Source organism: Syngnathoides biaculeatus, chromosome 17 (genome assembly GCF_019802595.1).
Source record: "Syngnathoides biaculeatus isolate LvHL_M chromosome 17, ASM1980259v1, whole genome shotgun sequence".
NCBI lineage: Eukaryota > Metazoa > Chordata > Actinopteri > Syngnathiformes > Syngnathidae > Syngnathoides > Syngnathoides biaculeatus.
The window spans coordinates 14,077,406-14,089,664 of record NC_084656.1 but is presented as its reverse complement, the minus strand read 5'-3'; positions in this window follow the sequence as shown (position 1 = coordinate 14,089,664).

The window sequence follows — 12,259 nt, the reverse complement described above, 5'->3', positions numbered from 1 at the left end:
AGCATGCATGTTGATATTTTGAAAGACAAATGTTTGAACGGTGGAAGATTAAGTGTTGTTTAGAGAGTAAAAATGTAATGTACCATTCTGCCAAGAGCTCTGACTGTTTACACGAATATGTTCCGAAAAACATGGTGCATTCACATAGGCCTGTACTGTTATTTTTATATGGCACATACATGTAGAACTGACAATTGCTTAGTTTTGCTGTGAATCCCATGAGATACTGTGAAGTATCATCCATCAATCCATTTTCTTAGCCGCTTATCCTCACGAGGGGGGTGCAGGAGCCTATCCCAGCTGTCAACGGGCAGGAGGTGGGGTACACCCTGAACTGGTTGCCAGCCAATCGCAGGGCACATGGAGACAGAGAACAGTCTCACTCACAATCACACCTATGGGCAATTTAGAGTGTTCAGTTAATGTTGCATGTTTTAGGCTGTGGGAGGAAACCGGAGTGCCTGGAGAAAACCCACACAGGCACGGGGAGAACATGTAAACTCCACAGAAGCGGCTCCAGGATTGAAACCGGCACCTCAGAACTGTGAGGCCAACGCTTTCCATCTGATCCACCGTCCCATCCTTAGGCTATTTAGGATATAATGTCAGATGCTTGTAACTGCATCTTTGTCTTTTTAGTGTGTGAATGGCAGTGACTGGTAAATTGAGGATCGGTCTAGTACAGCTTCTACATGACCGCGAAGACAATACTAATCCATCTGTCAATCTCATGCGCCATCGTTTCCACATGCTTGAACAAGACCCCTCCTCCAACTGGGCTGCAACATCACTCTCAACCCGACATTTGTCAAGGGGGAAATTTGAGTGTCCAAAGTGAACAATGAAAACAGGCCCCAAATTGCCCCCCGATCCTGTTGTCCTTCAGCATCCACTACACGACACCAACATAGATGTCGTTGAATGTCATTCCCAAGTCTACTCGGCACATGACGGGCAAATGTCAAATTCATAGCAAGTGGTTCAGATGCACCAAAATATTAGTCTCACACACACATACACAAAATCAATTCTAACAGTATGTTGTAGCGCCGGAAAAAAGGAGTCGGGGGCGGAGTGTCGGACACAGAAACAGAACTTGCTTTATTGTTCGACATCACCAAACTACTCGCATAACGGCGGGAACTCTGTTAACCTTTACTCCGGAAGCGCAACAACAAAAACAGTCCGTGCGGAACCCCGCACCCCAACTCGAGGTCCCGCGGGTGAATTATGTAAACACCACACAAGCCCCCCCAGAATTCACCCATAGTCAAAATCCTTGTGCCGTGGAGGGATGATGAAGCGACCCCGGCGAGTGTGCACTGTAGGGGCCGATGGGGGCGGGGTCGCACTGTCCATTGAGTCACGGGACAAGGGCTCAGGCGGGGTCAAGGGTACCCCGGCGGGCGCAGGGGCACAGGGCAAAGGGGGACGACCCCGGCGCGGGGGGAGGGCCAACCCCAAAGGCTGGGCAATGTCCAGGTGCGCGGGTTTGACCCTGTCCACGGAAACAGTCTCGGGTCTGCCGCCAATGTCCACGAGCAGGCTCTTATCCCCGTGCTCCAGGACCCTGAACGGCCCGTCGTATGGGGGGCGGAGAGGTCCACGGTGGGCGTCATGACGAACAAACACAAAATCCGCAGAGCGCAGGTGACGGGGCAGCCGAGCAGCTGGGGTGCCATGTTGCGACGTGGGAACCGGCGCAAACCCTTTTGCGGCCTCCAGCAGGGAGGACCGTTGCCTGGCTGCGGACCAGGGCGCTGTGGCGTCCGGGATGAATTCGCCGGGGACCCGCAGTGGCTGGCCGTAGACGAGTTCGGCGGATGAGGACAACAGGTCCTCCTTGGGGGCGCACCTGAGGCCGAGCATGACCCACGGGAGCTTATCCAACCAGTTGCCGTCCGTCGAGCCGGCACGCAGGGCTGCTTTCATGGAGCGGTGGAACCGCTCGCAAAGACCGTTCGCCTGGGGGTGATAGGCGGTAGTGCGGTGCAGCTTGACCCCCAAACTCTCAGCGACTGCGTTCCAGAGTTCAGAGGTAAACTGAGAGCCACGATCTGAAGAAAGGTCGCACGGTGTCCCGAAGCGTGCAACCCACGTGCCAATGAACGCCCGGGCCACGTCTGACGACGTTGTCGAGGAGAGGGGAACGGCTTCGGGCCAGCGGGTCGTCCTGTCCACCATGGTGAGCAAGTAGGTGAATCCGTGCGGGGGAGGAAGTGGACCTACCAAGTCAACGTTGACGTGGTCAAACCTCCTCTCGGGGACAGCAAAGGGCTCCAAGGGGGCTTTTGTGTGGCGATGCACCTTAGCCCGCTGACAGGCCACGCACGAGTCGACCCAGGCCTGCACATCTTTCTTGAGACCGCGCCACACGAACTTCTGGGCCACCAGCCTCACGGACGGTTTCCTTCCGGGGTGGGAGAGGTTGTGGACCGCCTCGAAAACAGCTCTTCGCCAGTTTGCAGGGACCAGCGGCCGAGGCTGGTCAGCCGAGAGGTCGCACAGTAACCTGACGCCCGAGTCACCAACCGCGACTTCCTCCAGGCGCAAACCCGTGTCAGAAGTCTTGAGGGCCTGCACCCCGTGGTCCGAGGCCTGGTCTGCGCTCATGCGGGAGTAGTCGAGACCCAGATGCACAGTGCCGACGATCGCCCTGGAGAGGCAGTCCGCGACCACATTGGATTTGCCGGCGATGTGTTGGATGTCCGTAGTGTACTCAGAGATGAACGACAGTTGGCGTTGCTGGCGGGCGGACCACGGCTCGGCCACCTTGGACATGGCTAAAGTGAGGGGTTTATGGTCCACATATGCCGTGAACTCACGGCCTTCCAATAGGGAGCGGAAGTGGCGGATCGCCAGCCAGAGGCCGAGGAGCTCTCTATCGAACGTGCTGTATTTGCGCTCCCTGGGGACCAGCTGACGGCTGAAAAAGGCAAGCGGTTGCCAGGTGCCGCCGACCCACTGTTCGAATACGGCTCCAACAGCGTAGTCCGATGCATCGGTAGTGAGAGCGACAGGGGCCCCATGGGTCGGGTGAGCCAGCATAGCGGCACGACTCAGTGCGGCCTTCGTAGCCTCGAAGGCTTCCATCCTCTCGGCCGTCCATTCAACGTCCCGGTTGGGGGCCTTGTCTTTAAGAGCCTCATAGAGCGGGCGCATGATGTGGGCCGCCCGGCGGATGAACCGGTGGTAGAAAGTCACCATCCCCAGGAACTCCCGGAAGCCCCGAGCCGAGCGAGGTCGGGGAAAAGCGGAGACGGCCTCCACCTTTGCCGGAAGGGGGGCGGCGCCGTTCTTGTCTATGAGGTGCCCGAGGAAATGGATAGAGGGCACCCCGAAAACACACTTTGCCGGGTTGATGATCAGGCCATGCTGCTCAAGTCTTGCGAAGAGGTCGCGGAGGTGCATCAGATGTTCATCCTCCGAGGAGCTGGCGACGAGGATGTCATCCAAATAGACGAACACAAATGGCAAGTCCCTGAGCACAGAATCCATTAAACGCTGGAAAGATTGTGCCGCGTTTTTAAGACCAAACGGCATCCTCAGAAACTCGAACAGTCCAAACGGAGTGATTACAGCTGTCTTGGGAACGTCTGAGGGGTGCACGGGAACCTGGTGATACCCGCGCACCAGGTCGACCTTGGAGAACAAGATTTTGCCTGCCAGGTGGGCTGAGAAGTCCTGAATGTGTGGAACAGGGTAGCAGTCGGGCGTAGTGGCGTCGTTAAGGTGGCGGTAGTCACCACACGGTCGCCACCCACCACTCGGTTTAGGGACGATGTGTAGTGGCGAGGCCCACGGGCTATCCGAGCGGCGGACGATGCCCAGACGCTCCATGTTGGCAAACTCGGACTTAGCGACTGCTAGCTTCTCGGGATCAAGCCGTCGGGCCCTCGCGTGGATCGGGGGGCCCTTGGTCTCAATGTGGTGCTCGACCCCATGTTTAGTCGTGGCAGAGGAGAAAGTGGGCCGTGTCAAGGCAGGGAACTCACCAAGGAGGAGTTGGTACTTGGTGCCGTCCGATAGCGAACTGGAGGAGACCACCATAAGTCGCCTCATTGCGGACGCAGGCGACCGTGGAAAAAGTCAGTGCATCCACCAGACGGCCCCTCTTAACATCCACCAGCAGCCCGCGGGCACAAAAAAAATCAGCGCCGAGGAGAGGGAATGAGACATCCGCAGTGACAAAGTCCCATGTGAAGCGCTGACTCCCGAAACACAAGTCCACAGTCCTCATGCCATAAGAGCGGATAGGGGAGCCATTAGCGGACAGTAGGGGTGGCCCATGAGTCCCGCCAGCGGCGTCCTCCGCAGTGGCCGTCAAGACGCTCCTCTGGGCGCCAGTGTCACAAAGGAATTTGCGCCCGGAAAGGTTGTCCTTGACGAACAGCAGCCGGCTCTTCGCGCCCACGCTCACGGCCGCTGCGAAGCGTGGGCTTTGGCGTTTCCCGACGCGTCGTAGTTGCAAGGGGCGCGGCACCTCTTCGCTTTCGCACCGAAACGGGCATGGAAGTAGCACAAGCCTGTGCCAGCACGGCCGTCGGTGCCGAAGGGGCCCCTGCTGGATGCCACCCCCGCGCCCGAAGGTGAGTAACTGCGCGCCGCGGCCAGCGTCTCAGGGGAGAAGCGCTGGGTTGCCAGGAAGAAACGGTCGGCCTCCTCGGCCAGGGCCCGGGGCTCAGTGATAGTACTGTTTGCGAGCGCCGTCTGAACATGCGGTGGCATTTGCCTGAGAAACAGTTCCATGAAAATGAAATTGGGCTCTTCCGTGCCCAGCAGGTTTAGCATCATTTCCATGAGTTCGGAAGGTTTGCTGTCCCCCAGTCCATTAATAGCCAACAGACGTCGGGCACGTTCCGGCCGTGAAAGTTCAAAAACCTTGAGAAGGTGAGCCTTGATCCCAGCATACTTATCTCGGGCCGGGGGAGAGGTGATGAAGTTCACTGCTCTGGCCGCCGTTGAGCTCCCGAGTGCTGAGACAACGTGGTAGTAACGCGTGGAATCATCTGAGATCCCGCGGAGGGCGAACTGAGTCTCAGTCTGTGCGAACCACGCTGCCGCGGACGTCTCCCAAAACTCCGGCAATTTGAGGATGGCGGTTGCCATGTTCGTTTCAGTCTCGAAAACGCCGGGACTGACGTCAGGGTCACCAGTGTAGCGCCGGAGAAAAGGAGTCGGAGGCGGAGTGTCGGACACAGAAACAGAACTTGCTTTATTGTTCGACATCACCAAACTACTCGCATAACGGCGGGAACTCTGTTAACCTTTACTCCGGAAGCGCAACAACAAAAACAGTCCGTGCGGAACCCCGCACCCCAACTCGAGGTCCCGCGGGTGAATTATGTAAACACCACAATGTCATGAATTTCTGTTGAATATCCAGAATGTGATTATCTTCAAAGGAAAGAATGCACATAGTTGTAAATTACAGAAGCATAAATTCACCTAGGAACAAACGACTCAGGAGAAAAACATTTCAAGACATTCTAAGAAGACAGGGGTTTATTTCAGATGAGGGACAAGGAGCAGGGGCCATACGATATTATCAATGTTGACGGGGGCAGTGCTGAGATTAAAGCACTTGCCTTGGCTGTATGGGACACTTCAACCTCACAGTGAGGATTTATTTTGTGACTATGAATCTAGAGGAGGCCCAGTGGAGCAGAGCTTTGTGTGCAGGCCGTTGGCAGATCTCCCCGAGCTCCTGCGTGCTTGATATAGGGCCACGCTATCTGTCGTGACAACTGCTTATTAAAATCCAGTGCATTTGTCCTTATTCTCCCTCCTCTCATTTTTCTGTCCCTCCTAGTTTGTTTTTTCCCCCTGTGCTCCCAGTCTCACACACCTTAGCGAGAGAGAGGATAAGTTTACTGGTAGAAGACATAAATTCACCATACCGCTCTCAGCGAGGTTTTCATCATTAGGCCATTTCTCATCATTTTACCTCAAGTCAGCAGTCTGCATGGATAATTACTGTAGCCAGTTTTACAGAACATCTTGAGAACCCTATGTCTCTTCTGTTGTTGAGTTGTTTTGCTCAATCAGTAATTCAGCGGGGACATCATGCAGTGAATATGGAAGAGAAAGAACAGTGACAACTTAGATTAAAAGAGAGGCGCTCTAATGCATTAAGCATGAATGGGTGTCTTTACGAGGAACCGCAATAAATTATGAAACTATATGTCATTATAAAATCTGCTTTGAACACTCAATGGTCACCAAAATTCATGCACACCCTGCACCCTTTTCCCCCAACTGCTTGTTAAAGCCGCAGTGCACAGCTTCTGTCGCCCCCTAGGCTGAAACCATGCATCACGAGAACAGAAGCCATTGCTTTGATATGATGTATGCTTCGACTACCACTCGCAGTCCAACTGCCTGATTGTTGAACATTTTTTATTCTGTATTGAAGGACAAACACTTTGGATTTTTTTCTTTTTTATTTGGAAGAGGTAATGAGTATCAATATTTTCTTCTACAAAGATGCAAAATGTCTTTTTTTTTTATCTTTTTATAAAGAAGGTAGGTAGGTAGGTAAGTAAAATGTGACATCTTCGGTAGATTATTTTTGCTGTGCTACGAAGCACAGAGCAGAGTAATGTTGCCGGTCAAAATGAAATATAAAAAAGCAAACACTGAAAAACACAGAAAGATCTCAGAGGAGCTAATAGGCTAAATCAGCAATGTGTCATCTCCTTTAGAAGTAGCATGGGTGGAAATGAAATTAATTGGAAATGATTTTTTTTTCTTGATTAAAAAAGTAAGGCTGAAGTTTTGTTTCTATAAAAAAGTAAAATTTAGTTAATCTCACCACATTATGGTTCTAATCAGTAAATTGTCATCAAATTTATTTCTAATGCAGTGTTTTAGCAGGATGTGTTGGCTGCACTGGCTACGTCAATAATAAAAATATTTTAAACAGTGTAAAATAAATGCAATTCAAATATAGAGTTGTTGCTGAATTTTGTTTTGCTCTATTGTCACTACAGAGGTGCAGTTCTTTATTGACCAATCAATGAACTGTGTGAAGCGATGATGCGTGATGACATCTATAAACAAGCAACAAAAATAGCTTTAAATCCGCTTTCTAAATTTATTTATTTTTTTTTTTAATGATGTTTGTGTTTTCTTTGTATTTCCACCAGCATATGTACAAAAGGATGCTGAAATGTGAAATAGAAAAGAACCAATAGTTTGGATCCATACAACAGAAATGAAAAAACAATGTACAGTATTGAAGCACATAAAGTAAAACGAGGGGGCCCTCTGGAGTTGATGTCCTTGGAGTCGCCCCTTAGTAGGTAGGTAGGTAATTATGCATGCACTGAAATATTAATTTGGTGTTTTTAACTGGAATCCATTCAAGCCTTCAGCAATATTTAAGGTCAAATCAATTGAACAAATACTAACAGTGACAAAGAGAGTGTTCGTACACTGAAGCAACTCCTCTATAAAACATGACTGTGAGAGAGGGAGGGAGAGAGAGAGAGAGAGAGAGAGAGAGAGAGAGAGAGAGAGAGAGCGCTACGCTGGATACAAAGTGACTTTGCAATGATTAATGTCTTGAGTCTCCACGCTGTGAGTGGGAGATAATACAGAAGGCTGTGGCCTTTGTGTTCCACAGTTGTGTTAATACCTGCACCTATCAGGAGATTTTAATAGGCCTGGATTCACATTGGCTGGGATCTGTTCACAGAGAGGCTACACTGAGAGCATCTCGCCAAATGGAACATCCTGTAGAAGAAAGGGACCCTGGTTTGCTTTCACGAAATAGAAAGTGCACATTGTCATCATCTGCTGCAATGGTTGCAATCAATAAAAATCATAGCTGACGTGCATTAAGGTCATATTAAGACAGTTTATCTGAGATTTAGCAGGCACTTCATGACACTTGTGCAATACATGGTGATTAAAACAGTAGGTATAGTTTGCAGCGGTTGGAACTACACTCCATCATAGTGAAGAAAAGTTAAAAGTCATGTAGCTACAAAATCCAGCCATCCATCCATTTTCTTTTCGGCTTATCCTCACGAGGGTCGCGGGGAGTGCAGGAGCCTATCCCAGCTGTCAACGGGCAGGAGGCGGGCTACATCCTCAACTGGTTGCCAGCCAATCGCAGGGCACATCGAGACAAACAGCTGCACTCACAATCACACCTAGGGGCAATTTAGAGTGTCCGATTAATGTCGCATGTTTGGGGATGTGGGAGGAAACCGGAGTGCCCGGAGAAAACCCACGGAGGCACGGGGAGAACATGCAAACTCCACACAGGCGGGACCGGGATTGAACCCGGGCCCTCAGAATTGTGAGACCAGCTGATCCACCGTGCTGCCTAGCTACAAAATCAGATAAATAAATCAAGAAATTGTCAGAATGATACTATTAATTTCAATAATACTTAAAACTACAACCACATGGATATATTCTTAATCTTAACAATAGCAATCAAAATGAGAGAATAATAAACCAGAATTCTTTATGAAGTATGGCTTTCATTGGGTTATGCAGTGGCACCTAATTTTGACCTGTGCCCCTCAACTGTATGCAGTATAACTATTATATAATGTTATAAATCATGTATAAGGTGGTATTGGTATGAGTAAAGACTTCCATTTGTCGTGTGTACATGAGCACAGCAAAGCTTTTAGTATCAGAAATGCGCCAGCTTGCGCCACAAAACTCTGCAACAGACATCATGACAAACAGCTTGCAGACCAAGGTGAGAAAAGGTGGCAGTGAGTGACAGCGTCTTTCGAATGTGATAAAACTCGGTGGCGTCTGCAAGGTGAAAAGACCGCAGCTGAGCTTCGTACAAGAATGTCAATGTTCCCTTTTTTGAGTGTGGGTGAGGCGGGTTTCAAATGAATCATGTTTATCTGATTTGCATAAACTGCAGCTAAGTGAGCTCTAATGGTGTTGTTTTGTCGTGTACTACATTTGAGTTTGGAAAGTAATGTGGAGCAAGCCAAAATGTGTTGCGCACTCTTGGAATACTGATTACCGAGGAGAAACTTGGAATGTTTCATCTTAAGAGATCTCAGTGCTTGGAAGGAATTATTTGTTAAATATACAATTTTTTTCCCCTCTCAACAATGAGATCGGTGACTGTCAGTTAAGAAAGCCTTAGTAAAACTTTCTTTTTCCAAACTTATTTTTGTAATTAAACAGGTGATCTATGTGGCGATGGTGGCAGCCATTACAAATGAAGGAAGTGAAATCTGGGGGCAAAAGACAAGAACAAACTGGTGTTTGCCTTTCAGAATCATCTTTATTTTGCCAAGTATGTCAAAAACTGTCATGATCCTGCCGCTCCAGCACGAGCTGTGCGGGTGCCTGCGCGGGTGCGCTGATTGAGGCGCACACCTGCGTCTCATGCGGGCTGATGAGTCTGTGTATTTATATCACTCCGATGACGATTGGTCCCCGCCAGTTCGTTGAGCTTCATGTCCCATTCCAGCACACTCGTATCCCTGATCGACAACCTGTGTGTACCGACCTTCGCCTGTTCTCCGACCAACCTTGTAAGCCTGACTCCTTCGTTACTTCTGCCTGCTTTGATTGTTCTCCTGTGTACCGACTCCTGCCTGCCCGCTCACCTGCTCTCTTCGCCGTCCCAACTACCGCTGCTGCACCGGACTGCCTGCTCGATCCCCGACCTCGGCATATAATAAACGTTTCTCCCTGAACTACCTTGCATCGTCCGAGTCCTGCATTTGGGTCCTACCCCCGATCCGATGGGACGCGACAAAAACACAAAAGGAATTTGTCTCGGGTACTTGGAGTAAAAAATCATGCTTCATTAAAACTACTCTAACAAGCAAAATGTATCCAAAATGTTATGTGAGTTAAAGTAACGTTTGTAATGTCATGTTGTTATCCACCTGTGCTCCAAAATATTAATTTTTTTATGCCACTTCTGCAACGTGTAATACATAGTACACACAATCACAACTGAGACTAGCGGTGACAGAAAAAGCTTTTCTATGGTCTTTAGCCATGAATATATTGTTTTAGAGTACAACCACAACATTTAACATGAAAAATTGATTTAACCTTGGCTGGGCCTCTTTTGAGATGATGTATGACACGGAAATATTGATTTATTACAGATCTGTTGCTTATTTGCGGCTTCAGCGGGCTGATGAAATACGCACAATGGTTTAAAAATGTGAGGTGCACCAATAAAGGCGGGCAATCATGGGAAAACGTGATGGGAAACCCAGAGAAATTCTTGTTCAGAAGATGCTAATAGAATCCCACACTGTGAATGATTGGAGGGGACAGTAACCAAATGAGAATTTTACATTGATCCTGACACACAAAGGTCTTGTGGGACAAAAGACTGATGGAGGAATATAACTTGTAACAAAAAAGGAGGAAATTTAAAAAGTCACAGGAAAGAAGCTTGTGAAAGGCAGGGCTTATAAGCCCTTGTCACAGACTCCCAGTAGATGTAACCTCATTTTCATATACGACTAATTTAATCAAGGTGACTTCTCCTTCATGGCTCTCTAAGGATGAAGGTAAGAATTTGCGCTTCCCTTACGCCCACGAGCCAATGTATGCCAAGACTTGTGTGAACGGATTGATGCCCATGTAAACTCTTGCCCGCACTCTCCTGAGGACCCTTCTTTTAACGACCGTCTGAAAATGTTTCAGCTGTTTCTGTGCGGCAATATTACTGCAATTGGAATGTCTGGATGTCATTTTGAAGGTGAAATAGGGACATAAGTAGGGAATTGAGTGGTTTATTTTTCTTTATGTAATGGAAATGGTTCTATAATATTTAACAGAACAGTACAGTAAAGTCTATTTTGACGTGTTACATTACATTGTCTTGCTGTAATTTAATTGTATTTTTTACTTGGTTCATTCTTGTTTCTTGTTTTGTTTTTTTAAATTTGCGTGGTTAGAAATTATTGGTCAAAGAAGGTCGATGTTAGTGAGTAGCACAGACTTGGGTTTTAATTTCCATTGAAACATTCCTGTGGAAGAATATGTGCTCCTGTTTTCCCTAAATGATTGTCTACAGTAGGGGTGCCCTGATTGTTTTTTTACCCCAAGATCTACTTTTCAAACAGCCAGCCTCTCGCGAGCTACCGACAGGTGGTGGGGTGATGATGATGATGCACTCAAACCGTTTTAAGGTTAATGTTATGTTGCCTTCTATAAAATATCTTTTAAAACAGAGAATTAGCTTTTTGTGCACTAAATTGTCTGTGCTTTCATCCTGGATCAGGCTGTGCCAAGGTGGATTTTTCAAATTACACACCATCTCATCCTGCACTTTCTACTTTGTGTTCAGACCAGACCTTTCCCACACGGAAAAGAGAAAATTTTGTCCAGTTTAACCACTTTTTCTTCAATTATTCACATACTCTGACAATCATTGCCTCTTAAAACAACAGCATTTCTTTTTTAACGTTCTCCATTAATTTCAAAAGTAAACATAAGCAGCATGTCTAGCTCATCTTTGCTCTACGTTGCCCAGACTGTGTTGTGAACTAAAGCAGCGGTGGTGGACGCTGTCATTATAAAATACATTGATGGTCTGTGTAAGTACTGTAACATTTGTAATTACGAGTGTACGTCTTTAAGAGGGGGTGGGGGGAGTGGGTGTAAGGTAAACTAGGAAATATAAAGTGTGGCGGAGCAACGGTCGTTGTTCGGGAAAGTTCCGTGTGTTGCCTAAAAGAAACCAGTGGCTTCTTCTTTTTTTCGACGCATTGAGCACCCCTGGCCTATGTGCCCTGCTAGTGACTGGCGACCAGTCCAGGGTTCCCATTGCATAGAAGGACCGGTAATATAGAATATTAATCATAATATAATATTGATCAGACCAGTTTCAATGAATATATTCTTAAATCAGTACTTGAAATCATGAGCACAAATAGATTTTTAGTGCATGGCTCTTTAAACGCTCTGTTTGGAGATGGAACTACTGCCAATTGTCAATTCCACAATGCTCTGATCGAGTTTCAGCTCAAGGGACCTTATTAGTTGATGGGTCACTAAACATACTGCCCCTGCACTCCTGCGCCCGTGCCAGAACTTGTCTTGATTAATTAACAACAGAAGCCAAGTCCAGCTGCCACAGGGTGGAAGAGAGGCCGAGACAATGAAAGAGATCATTAGTGCCGTGTCTACTGATGTTTCCTCTGATACCACCTCGAAACTATTCTTCACTTTGAGACTGCAGGCCTCCTGGACCAACAACGATTTCAATGACTAAAAATACACGGAAACAAACATCCTT